This window comes from Scyliorhinus canicula, chromosome 18 (genome assembly GCF_902713615.1).
Source record: "Scyliorhinus canicula chromosome 18, sScyCan1.1, whole genome shotgun sequence".
In the NCBI taxonomy this organism is placed as follows: Eukaryota; Metazoa; Chordata; class Chondrichthyes; order Carcharhiniformes; family Scyliorhinidae; genus Scyliorhinus; species Scyliorhinus canicula.
The window spans coordinates 6,395,397-6,407,242 of record NC_052163.1 but is presented as its reverse complement, the minus strand read 5'-3'; the positions used below and the strand labels follow the sequence as shown (position 1 = coordinate 6,407,242).

The following is an 11,846-nucleotide window of genomic DNA, read 5'->3' as shown; positions in this document are numbered from 1 at the left end:
GATTTCTTTGTTTTCCTGGAACCGGGAGGGAGATTGGGGGAGGGGGATTGGGGCCTGGGCAAGGGCCTCCAAACTGGCTAGGTCAATCTGGCCAGTGGACGGGAGTGTGGTGGGGTGGACTGCAGCCATTGGAGCCTGGTAGAACAGGTTTCAATGGGCCTAGGTGTGAAAAGTCAGAGGAGGGGATCAATACTGGGTGAGATGTTTTCGACAGGAAGTGGATGGGAGGGTAGCTTCTGCATCGTGTGACACGGCTTGGTGGAGTGACTGTTATGGGCCAGGTTTTAGAGAACCCCAAAGTGTATCATGGAGTTCACCTGACCCACAACTTTTAATAGATTGTGGTATGGGGGGCACATGGCCCACTCTACAGGTGTGGTACAGCAGAAATTGAAAAGTATGTTTTAAAGCAAAACAATGTTTATTCTATGAACTCAAGTTAACCTTTTTAAAACATACAGTCAACATCTTAGCAACCATCAATTCAAATACAACCCCCAAAGAATACAACACTAAGTAATCCTTAATAACTTCACAAACAACATCCAGAAGACAAAAGAAACACCTTTAACAGAAGCACATTAGGTTTACATTCACTACTGAGAACATTTATAATTCTGAATTCACCAAATGATCAAGAGATAGTCTTTTCATGGCAGAGAGAACAGCAGTACACCTGCTTTGTCTGGCTTCAGCTCCAACCCTGAAAACGAAAACCAAAAACTCACTCTATAACAGCCTGCTCAAAAACAAAAGTAAAAAGCTGACAGACAGCCCAGCTCCACCCACACTCTGACATCACTGATAAACTATCATTTCTTAAAGGTACATTTCTTAAACACCCATTTCTTAAAGGTACTCTCACATGACAGTGACCTACTTGAATTTCTTTGACTCTCGGGAAGGTGAAGTCTCAGCTGAAGGGGATGAAGGAAGGGTTTCACAATTCATGGGGGATGTTTATTATGCACGTGCAAGAATTGGTTGCCATTGAACATTCGGGGCGAGAAGTGGGGTCGGCGGTATTGTTGTCTTTGGTTATACTATTTACGGATTTATTTTTAATTTGTGTTTTTTACCTGGAATGTACGGTTGGATGTTTTGGTCTGTGTATTGAACGGGGTTGTGTGTGGGGGATTGTTATTGTATTTGTTTTGGTTTGTTTTTTCTTTGGTTGTTTATTGATGAAAATATGGAAAATGAGGGGAATAAAAAGATTTTTTTAAAAAGAGCTGATGAATTGGGAGGGCGCCCCGATAGGAGGAGTTAAGCGTAAGTGGGAGGAAGAGCTGGGAAGGGAGTTGGAGGCTGGGCTATGGGAGGAGGCTCTGAGGAGGGTGAATGCATCCATGGGGAAGGAGAGGCCGATGTTTTGGCCTTTGCCTCCCTGGTAGTCCGGAAATGGATATTATTGGAGTGGAGGGACTCAGGGCTGCCGAAACCGGGGGGTATGGGTTAGTGACATAGCAGGATTTCTCAGGCTCGAGAAAATCAAGTTCGCCTTAAGAGGATCAACATTAGGGTTCGTCCGGAGGTGGCAGCCGTTTATTGACTTCTTCGGGGAAAATTAAACTGTTAGCAGATATAATAAAGGGTGGGGGGTTGGGGAATAAGTGGGGTAGGGGGAGATAGTTTAGTTCAGTTTAGTTTAGTTTAGTTTAGGCGAGGTCATCGAGTGGAGGAGGAGGGGCTAGGGAACTGTGTGTGTAAGCCACGTTGGCTGGGTATGGTTGTTGGTTGGGGGAATGTTATTTGCTGAATTATGTATACATTTGTAATTGTTGTTATGGAATCATAAATGCCTATTTGTATTCCTGTTTGCTTTCTTTTTGGTATGGTTGTGTTTGATGTACACATATAATGCTCCAATGAAAATATTTTTTGAAAAAAGAGGTGGAGACAGGGTGGGGGACACTGACAGACCCCGAGAAGCACAATGCTAGAGGAGATACTGTTCGCGGACAGCGGGGGGGGGAGGAGAAGCTGCGGGGACTTGTGCGGACAACTATTAGAAAGGACGCGTTCTCACTGGACGAAACAAAGGAAAAATGGGAGGAAGAGCTAGGGACGGAAATAGGGTGGGGCGCTGGAGCAAAGCACAGCCAACTCCATCACCTCATGCACAAGGCTAAGCCTCATGCAGTTGAAACAGGTGCACAGAGCACACCTGACAAGAAGACATGTTCTCGGCCTGCCCCAGACTTGTCGGGGTCTGACAGCCTTCTTTGAGGCAATGGCCAAGGTGGTGAGGGTGGAGCCATGCCCAACAGTGGCAGTCTTCAGGGTATCGAACCAGTCAGATCTATTCATTAGGATGAAGGCCAACGCCCTTGCCTTTGCTTCTCTAATCGCCCACCGGAGAATCCTGCTCGACTGATGATCAGCAGCACCTCCCACAGCTGCAGACTAGCTGGTAGACCTGTCAGAATTTCTCCACCTGGAGAAGATCAAGTTCGCTATCTGAGGGTCAGAGGAGGGATTCCACAAAATGTGGAGGCCATTCACCAACTTGTTCCAGGACCTGTTCGAGGCCAACAGCCAATACAGAGGGAGAGAGGGGGAGGGGGGAATGCGCAGCAGCAACGGGTCCAACAGACAGGAAAGGGAGGTGGGGGAGCTTAGGCCAAATAAAAAAAAGGATGAAGCTGGAAAACGGCCGATACAGAGATCAGGGGGCCGAGAACAAGGCCACAGGAAACGGAACCCCCAAAGAAACGCCGGAAGCAGGATAGGGGAAGGGGAGGAGAAGGGGGTGAAGCCAATCGACAGAAGGGCGGGAAGGGAAGGAGAAGACACCGAACACATGTAAATCGGAGAAAACTGCCCATTGTACAATAAGCGTCCCAGGAAAGGACCCTGAATCAACAAATGGAGGGGGGTGGGGACCAAGGGGGGAGGGAAGGGGGATCGGTAAAAAGGAAAAAGACTTGTATATTGTAACTGACGCATATACCCTTACCGAATGTACAATGTATAAAATGTAAAACCTCAATAAAAACATTTGGAAAGAAACAATCTTAAAGCAATTCTGTCAACTTTTCAATTTGATTGCTGCCTCGAGGCTCGTTCTCATCTATGCAAACCAGTATTTCAAGCCTGCTAGGTTAGATGTGAAGTTTAGGGAGTGGAAGGAAAAGGGGTTGGAAAAGGTGAGAGATTTGTTTTTAGAGGGTTGGTTCGCTAGCCTGGGGGAACTGAAGGAAAAATATGGTTTCTGAGGTTATGGGTTGACTCGAGCAGAGGATGTGTGCCGTTTTACAACAGAAATATCGGCGCAACAACTGCACCGATTCAGCTACTTTAAATGGGCTAGCACCGTCGCCACGTAGAACGCATTCAAATCCATATAAAACGGTGCCTGATTGGCACTTATGAGGCTCACACACCGCACTCACACTTACACAGTCCTTCACACACACACTGTCCCAGCGAACAAGATTGAAAAGGGATGTCGCCGGAGAGGAGTGCGGAAAAGGCGAGCAAGTGAGACCCCATTGAGTTGCGGTTGCCCATGACACATATGTCAAGACCCCCTCACTCAGCCCCGTGCACCTCCCACCCATGCCCCCTGGCCCACTGTCTAATCATATATGTCGTCTTGCAGGACCTGCCGGAGATGGGGCCAGTCCATCCAGACTCCGCCCCCAGCCACTGCCAGAGCAGCCGATAACTGGCGGGGAAAGCAACTCGGCCACCAGCTCTCCGCCCGAGACTCCGGGAACCCCAGAGCTCGGGTCAGAGGTTGACACTGACTTTCCGCCCACAGCTATCTCCAACACTGTCTACCATCCCAAAGACTATCACCTCGGTTGGGCACTTTAGCGAAGAGGCTCCTGGGACACTATCCGGTGCGCACTACACATCTCAGCCAGTACAGCAGAATAGGGGCAGCCTAAGATCAGAGGGTTAGATAGGGTGGACAGCGAGAGCCTTCTCCCGCGGATGGAGGTGGCTAGCACGAGGGGACATAGCCTTAAATTGAGGGGTAATAGATATAGGACAGAGGTCAGAGGTGGGTTTTTTACGCAAAGAGTGGTGAGGCCGTGGAATGCCCTACCTGCAACAGTAGTGAACACGCCAACATTGAGGGCATTTAAAAATTTATTGGATAAGCATATGGATGATAAGGGCATAGTGTAGGTTAGATGGCCTTTAGATTTTTTCCATGTCGGTGCAACATTGAGGGCCGAAGGGCCTGTACTGCGCTGTATCGTTCTATGTTCTATGTTCTATGTTCTAAGGGCCGGACAATCGGAAGGCAGGCCGGCCCCTGGAACCAGCTGCCGTCCAGATGGGTCCAGGGCTTCTGGAACATCCAATCCCAGCCACAGTGCTGATGCTGTTAGAGAGCCAGGGACTACAAGAGGAGATGACAGCGAGCATCCACATCTGCAAGTGCAGGTGGAGGAGTCCATCCGCGTGAGGAGCAGGGTGTGGTACCGACCATGCATGCCACCCAGGCCGAAACCGCCAGACGTCCATGGTGGAGGCATTGGGAGCAACGGTTTTGGCTATGGATCAGCGAGTCCAAGGCCTGGGGCATTCTGTGGAGGCGCTGGCCGAGGCCCAGGACAGGGCTGTCCTCTCACAGGTAGTTATGTGCCAGAGCCACCTGGACATTGCAGCGGCGCTCCTCAGCATGGCCCAGTCACAGCAGGCCATGGCTGGGAACGTCGGTGGCATTGCCCAAGCGCTGGGCGGCGTGGCGCAGACCCAGAGGGAGATAGCCCAGACCCTGAGGGATGTGGCCCCGTCACTGACTGATGTGGCACAGACCCACAGGGTGGTGGCAGTCGCAGGGTGATGTGGTGCAGTCCCAGATGGAGATGATCCACTCCCTGTGCTCCATGGCGCGAGCGTGCGCACACTGATCGAGACCAGAGCGGGCCTCCAGGACTGGCAGCGCCAGGTGGCAGGGACACCTCAGGAGATGGCTCCGTTCGCACACCCGTCCCATGGGGTAGCCCAGGGGCCATCGGGTGCCCCGAGGGAGGAGGAGGTGAAGGGGCCCATGCCGGTGATTCCCACAGGGGAAGTGCCGGAACACCGCACCTCGGACTCCCCTCCTCTTCTCCCTGGTGGGCAGAACAGTGTGACACCATGCCACCCGGGACACTCGAGCAGTGGCGGGCCCATCCAGGCCGGTTCGCCCCAGGAGACGTGCGCCAACAGGGACCCTGTCGCAGGTAGAGTCACAGCAAGCTGCCTCCACTCCTGCTGTACCGCCTGGGGAACCACCTAGGCGTAGTGTTAGGGCCCGTAAGTCCCGAAAGCTGGACACCAGTTAGGTTGGCAAGGATGCAGGGCACGGTTTAGTTGGAGAGGCTAGGGCACAGACTGTATGTTTTTCTTCACAATAAACGCCTGCCTTCTTCACTGCTAAAACATGCCTCGGTGCTATGTTCAATAAAGATCCCGGAGAGAGAGAGGGCGAGACTTCAATAAAGAGGAAAAAGTCTTTGACTGTCTACTCCATCTATTCCCCTGATCATCTTATAAACCTCTATCAAGTCGCCCCTCATCCTTCTCCGTTCTAATGAGAAAAGGCCTAGCACCTTCAACCTTTCCTCGTAAGACCTACTCTCGATTCCAGGCAACATCCTGGTAAATCTCCTTTGCCCCTTTTCCAAAGCTTCCACATCCTTTCTAAAATGAGGTGACCAGAACTGTACACAGTACTCCAAATGTGGCCTTACCAAGGTTTTTTACAACTGCATCATCACCTCACGGCTCTTAAATTCAATCCCTCTGCGAATGAACGCTAGCACACCATAGGCCTTCTTCACAGCTCTATCCACTTGAGTGGAAACTTTCAAAGATCTATGAACATAGACCCAAAGATCTCTCTGCTCCTCCACATTGCCAAGAACCCTACCGTTAACCCTGTATTCCACCTTCATATTTGTCCTTCCAAAATGGACTTCACACTTTTCAGGGTTAAACTCAATCTGCCACTTCTCAGCCCAGCTCTGCATCCTATCCTAACTCCCTATCTGCATCCTATCTCCTGTAACCTGATTGGCTGAAATTCAGACTGGGCTAAATTTGAATATCTGGAGTTAGTGATTTAAATAATAGTTTTGATTTGATTTAGATAACCATTTTTAAGTTGATTTGAATTACTATTTAAAAAATTTTTAATTTGACTTAAATAACTATTTTGGGTTGATTTAAATTAATATTTTTAATTTGATTTAAATAACTTTTTAAATTTCAATTAAATAATTATTTTTAATTTGTGTCAGATCCAGAGGGATAAATACTCAGTTTTTAAAAAAAAATCTAATTAAATAGTACACAGGGATTGGATTTAATCTGCTACAAAAACTTCTTTCTAAAGTTTAATTTCAAAGGTACAATTGAAATGATTAATTCATGGCAGGACAGCTCCAAGGCGTGCTCTGCTCCTTTTGCTCCATGTGGCAGGCTGGGAACAGTTCCAGTCCCCAGGGTCAGCATGTGTGCAGGAAGTGTCTCCAGTTGCAGCTCCAGGAAGCTCGAGTTTCTGAGCTGGAGCGGCGGCTGGAGACACTGTGGAGCATCCGCGAGTCGGAGAGTATCATGGACAGCACATATAGTGAGGTGGTCACACCACAGGCAGGAAGGGAATGGGTGACCACCAGACAGAGCAAGAGAGCGAGGCAGGTAGTGCAGGAATTTCCTGTGGCCATTCCCCTGCAGAACAGATATACCGTATTGGATACTGTTGAGGGGAATGGCCTCTAAGGGGAAAGCAGCAACAGGCAAACTCGTGGCACCACGGTTGGTTCTGCTGCAGAGTGGAGGCGTGATAAGTGTGACAGTGCAATAGTTATAGGGGATTCAATGGTAAGGGGAATAGACAGGCATTTCTGTAGCCGCAAACGGGACTCCAGGATGGTATGTTGCCGCCCTGGTGCTAGGGTCAAGGATGTCTCGGAGCAGATACAGGACATTCTGGAGGGGGAGGGTGAACAGCCAGTGGTCGTGGTACACATTGGTACAAACGACATAGGTAAAAAAAGGGATGAGGTCCTAAAAGCAGAATACAGGGAGCTGGTTAGGAAGTTAAGAAATCGGACCTCGAAGGTAGTGATCTCAGGATTACTACCGGTGCCACGTGCTAGTCAGAGTATTAATGACAGGATATATAGGATGAATACGTGGCTGAAGGAATGGTGTCAGGGCGAGGGTTTCAGATTCCTGGGGCATTGGGACCGGTTCTTGGGGAGGTGGGACCTGTACAAACTGGACGGGTTACAACTGGGCAGGACTGGAACTGATGTCCTCGGTGGGCTATTTGCTAGAGCGGTTGGGGAGTGTTTAAACTAATGCGGCAGGGGGATGGGAACCGACGCAGGAAGTCGGAAGGTAGTAAAACACGGGCAGAAACAAAACGCAGTAAGGGGGAAAGTGTAAGGCAGAGAGGCCATGGTCAAAAATCAAAAAGGGCGACAATACAAGGTACAGTGACTGAGGGGAGCTGAGTGAAAAGGCCCAGTAATACTAAAAGGAATAAAACAGGAAGTAAAAACATAAATGGAAAGCGACGCGGCAGGTTGTTACATGAAGATATAGGTTCAACGATAAGGAAAATTAGGAGAAACGTTAAGAGGAAAAGTAACTTACGAGACGTTACTGATCAAGGTGTTAAGATTCAAAACAGAGGTATAAAAGCCAACATAAGTGTACTTTACCTGAATGCTCGTAATATTCGTAATAAGGTAAATGAGTTGATGGCGCAAATCATCAACTTGGTGGCCATTACTGAAACATGGTTAAAGGATGGTCACGACTGGGAGTTAAATATCCAAGGGTATCAAACTATACGGAAGGACAGAGTGGATGGTAAGGGAGGTGGTGTAGCTCTGTTATTTAAGGATGACATCCAGGCAATAGTAAGGGATGACATCGGTGCTATGGAGGATAAGGTTGAATCCATTTGGGTGGAAATCAGGAATAGTAAGGCGAAAAAGTCACTGATAGGAGTAGTCTATCGGCCACCAAATAGTAACGTTATGGTGGAACAGGCAATAAACAAAGAAATAACGGATGCATGTAGAAATGGTACAGCAGTTATCATGGGGATTTTAATCTACATGTCTATTGGTTTAACCAGGTCTGTCAAGGCAGCCTTGAGGAAGAGTTTATAGAATGTATCCGCGATAATTTCCTAGAACAGTATGTAATGGAACCTACAAGGGAACAAACGGTCCCAGATCTGGTCCTGTGTAATAAGACAGGATTGATTAATGATCTCATAGTTAGGGATCCTCTCGGAAGGAGCGATCACAATATGGTGGAATTTAAAATACAGATAGAGGGTGAGAAGGTAAATTCAAACATGAGTGTTTTGTGTTTAACAAAGGAGATTACAATGAGATGAGAGAAGAGCTAGCTCAGGTAGACTGGGAGCAAAGACTTTACGGTGAAACAGTTGAGGAACAGTGGAGAACCTTCCAAGTGATTTTTCACAGTGCTCAGCAAAGGTTTATACCAACAAAAAGGAAGGACGGTAGAAAGAGGGAAAATCAACCATGGATATCTATGGAAATAAGGGAGAGTATCAAATTGAAGGAAAGAGCATACAAAGTGGCAAAGATTAGTGGGAGGCTAGAGGACTGGGAAACCTTTAGGGGGCAACAGAAAGCTACTAAAAAAGCTATAAAGAAGAGTAAGATAGATTATGAGAGTAAACTTGCTCAGAATATAAAAACAGATAGTAAAAGTTTCTACAAACATATATAACAAAAAAGAGTAGCTAAGCTAAATATTGGTCCTTTAGAGGATGAGAAGGGAGATTTAATAATGGGAGATGAGGTATTGCTTGAGGAACTGAACAGGTTTTTTGGGTCGGTCTTCACAGTGGAAGACACAAATAACATGCAAGTGACTGATGGAAATGAGGCTATGACAGGTGAGGACCTGATGGGCAAGCTAATGGGGCTAAAGGTAGACAATTCTCCTGGCCCTGATGGAATGCATCCCAGAGTGCTAAAAGAGATGGCTAGGGAAATCGCAAATGCATTAGTGATAATTTACCAAAATTCACTAGACCCGGGGGTGGTCACGACGGATTGGAAATTAGCAAACGTGACACCACTGTTCAAAAAAGGAAGTTGGCAGAAAGTGGGTAATTATAGGCCAGTTAGCTTAACTTCGATAGTCGGTAAGATGCTGGAATCTATCATCAAGGAAGAAATAGCGAGGCATCTGGATGGAAATTGTCCCATTGGGCAGATGCAGCATGGGCTCATAAAGGGCAGGTCGTGCCTAACTAATTTAGTTGAATTTTTTGAGGACATTACCAGTGCGGTAGATAATAGGGAGCCAATGGATGTGGTATATCTGGACTTCCAGAAAACTTTTGACAAGGTGCCACACAAAAGGTTGCTGCATAAGCTAAAGATGCATGGCATTAAAGGTAAAGTAGTAGCATGGATAGAGGATTGGGTAATTATTAGAAAGCAAAGAGTGGGGATTAATGGGTGTTTCTCTGGTTGGCAATCAATAGCTAGTGGTGTCCCTCAGGGATCAGTGTTGGGCCCACAATTGTTCACAATTTACATAGTTGATGTGGAGTTGGGGACCAAGTGCAATGTGTCCAAGTTTGCAGACGACACTAAAATGAGTGTTGAAGCAAAAAGTACAGAGGGATTTGGATAGGTTCAGTGAATGGGCTAGGGTCTGGCAGATGGAATACAATGTTGACAAATGTGTTATTATCCATTTTGGTAGGAATAACAGCAAAAGGGATTATTATTTAAATGATAAAATATTAAAACATGCTGCTGTGCAGAGAGACCTGGGTGTGCTAGTGCAGGAGTCGCAAGAAGTTGGTTTACAGGTGCAACAGGTGATTAAGAAGGCAAATGGAGTTTTGTCCTTCATTGCTAGAGGGATGGAATTTAAGACTAGGGAGGTTATGCTGCAATTGTATAAGGTGTTAGTGAGGCCACGCCTGGAGTATTGTGTTCAGTTTTGGTCTCCTTACCTGAGAAAGGACGTACTGGCGCTGGAGGGTGTGTAGAGGAGATTTATGAGGTTAATCCCAGAGTTGAGGGGGTTGGATTACGAGGATAAATTGAGTAGACTGGGACTGTACTCGTTGGAATTTAGAAAAATGCGGGGGATCTTATAGAAACATATAATGTTATGAAGTGAATGGATAGGATCGATGCGGGCAGGTTGTTTCCACTGGCGGGTGAAAGCAGAACTCGGGGGCATAGCCTCAAAATAAGGAGAAGTAGATTTGGGACTGAGCTTAGGAGGAACTTCTTCACCCAACGGGTTGTGAATCTATGGAATTCCTTGCCCAGTGAAGCAGTTGATGTTCCTTCATTAAATGGTTTTAAGATAAAGATAGGTATGTTTTTGAAGAATAAAGGGATTAAGGGTTATGGTGTTCAGGCCGGAAAGTGGAGCTGAGTCCACAAAAGATCAGCCATGATCTCATTGAATGGCGGAGCAGGCTCGAGGGGCCAAATGGCCTACTCCTGCTCCTAGTTCTTATGTCTGATAGGTGTGGGGCTGGGCTGGTACGGGCTTGCCAGGTGTGGGGGCAGTGAGGAGGGGACCAGTGCATGCACTGTTGGAGGACCATGCTCCCCACATCCCCTCCCCACACCCCACCCCAGCGTCCAGGCCGTCCCCAACACCTCTACCCCAGGGATTCAACGGGACCGTGTGATGGACTGGCTAGCTCGCATGCAGGCATCACCCAGGTGGAAGGAGCTACCGTAGGCATGGATCAGACAATGCCATACGATGTGGAGCACCAGGGCTCATCGCAGAGCAGGTTGTGATCATAGCCCTGCAGGGATGTATAACAGAGGGGTGTGCAAGTGAGCAGATTCCCGGTGTGGGAAGTGTGGGGGTGTGGGTTTGGGATGTGGGATCCATGCCCATGGCCAGCCTTCCCCCTCCACCCCCTCCCTCTTAGTCGGTGAACCGGGCGCACACGTCGTGCGGCCTCCCCTGCCTACCTGGGCCCCATGTCCTCCTCATCATCCCCTTCCCCCACATCCTCCTCGACGGACAAGGCCTGCCCTCTGCCTCCTGGACTCGGGGCGGTGAACCCTGCTGCCCGGGCATCCTGGTGGGCTCCATCCACATGGAAATGGGTGTATTACTCCGACTGTGCATGTCGGGCCGCCGTGACAGCGTGGATGCACCTGTGCACCGAGGTCTGTGAGAACCCGGACAGGTCCCCACTCAGTGACAGGAAGGACCCCGTCACATAGGAGTTCAGGGCGACCATCCCCTTGACAGTCTCCGGCAGCGTGTGTCCTCCCCCATACCCCCGCGGTGCCAGGTGTGTAATCATCTGGCAGATGTGTTGCACTGTCTCTCTGTTGATCCGGAGTCTCTGATGGTATGTCAGGTCCGGCAGGTCCTCAACTGAGAGGCAGTGCCGTTACACACAAGGCCTCATGCGGCGCTTCCTTGGCATCTCCTCCTCCTTGGCCTGTTGGCCGGTCAGCCCTCCAGCCTGTGCGGCTGCCACCTGCACCTCAGCCCGTTCAACTGCAGACCGGTCTGCTGCTGGCCGCTCTACTGCTGGCCACTCCGCTGCTGCAGCTTCCCCCTCCTCTACGAGCAGCTCACGCTCATCAGCCACAGGGCATCTCGCAGAGCTGCGACCATCACCAGGGCGGCCACCATTGCTGGTTGAACTTCAAACGGCGTTGTCTGCAGGGGGTGAAAGGCCAAGATTGGATTGGATTGGATTGGATTTGTTATTGTCACGTGTACCGAGGTACAGTGAAAAGTATTTTTCTGCGAGCAGCTCAACAGATCATTAAGTACATGGGAAGAAAAGGTAATAAAAGAAAATGCATAATAGGGCAACACAAGATATACAATGT

At 48.6% G+C, this 11,846-nt stretch overlaps 1 protein-coding gene across 1 annotated transcript in view; it reads right to left on the bottom strand.

The window, feature by feature from the left end:
• Positions 1 to 685: 685 nt before the first annotated feature.
• The window catches only part of LOC119953471 (sodium-coupled monocarboxylate transporter 1-like), a 243,059-nt gene continuing 231,898 nt past the window's right edge, over positions 686 to 11,846 (bottom strand). The window contains exon 20 of the mRNA XM_038777786.1: positions 686 to 703. The gene's annotated coding sequence lies outside the window, so the exon portion shown is untranslated. The remainder of the gene's footprint in view (positions 704 to 11,846) is intronic.